At 40.9% G+C, this 614-nt stretch overlaps 1 protein-coding gene and 1 non-coding gene across 5 annotated transcripts in view; both read left to right on the top strand.

The window, feature by feature from the left end:
- tex10 (testis expressed 10) overlaps window positions 1-614 on the top strand; it is a 10877-nt gene that overhangs the window by 8630 nt on the left and 1633 nt on the right. The window lies entirely within an intron of this gene.
- trnal-caa (transfer RNA leucine (anticodon CAA)) overlaps window positions 593-614 on the top strand; it is a 73-nt gene continuing 51 nt past the window's right edge. The window contains exon 1 of the tRNA in view: window positions 593-614. This exon is cut by the window's right edge and continues 51 nt beyond it. This is a non-coding gene — a tRNA (tRNA-Leu).

The raw sequence follows: 614 nt of genomic DNA, 5'->3' as shown, positions 1-614 counted from the left end.
CCTGATTCTGAGTTTCTTCTGTTTACAATGTGGGGTTTCCATGTATTCAAGAGCTATAGATTCAAATGAGGCTTAGAAAACCGCTGCTGTTGCACTGCTCTCTAAAGGTTGCAACTTAAGAGAATGCTGCACGTCTGCCCACACACTAAAACAATACAGGCTTTGACATCATTGACATACAGCAAGCTTGAAGGTTTCAGCCTAAAGAGAGCAGTGCAGCAGCTATTTTCAGCCGTAAATGATTCACAGGTGGTTTATCATTTAAGTATAAGGCTGGTCGATATTCATTATTTTTGTTATAATCAATATATCCCATGAGAATACCTGAGGCCACAGCGCATTTCCAACATCCTCATCCTGTCTGTGGCACTTTGCTCTGAGACCATTTCCCATTGAGGAATGTAAATCTTTAGAATTGGGTCACAAATATATATAAAAAATAAACACACATCATGTGAACACTTTCTGATTCAATCAGCTACTGTTGCATGACACAGCGCCTGTAACTTGTTGCCAGTCTGGTCTCGCCACCCATGACTATCCAGGGTGTAGTCTTCATATTGCTGATCTGACATTATTAATACCTGTCAAGGGCTCTATAGCTCAGTGGTTAG

This window comes from Etheostoma spectabile, chromosome 6, assembly GCF_008692095.1.
Source record: "Etheostoma spectabile isolate EspeVRDwgs_2016 chromosome 6, UIUC_Espe_1.0, whole genome shotgun sequence".
Lineage (NCBI taxonomy): Eukaryota > Metazoa > Chordata > Actinopteri > Perciformes > Percidae > Etheostoma > Etheostoma spectabile.
The sequence above is the reverse complement of the archived record's forward strand: the minus strand, read 5'-3'. Positions and strand labels throughout refer to the sequence as shown.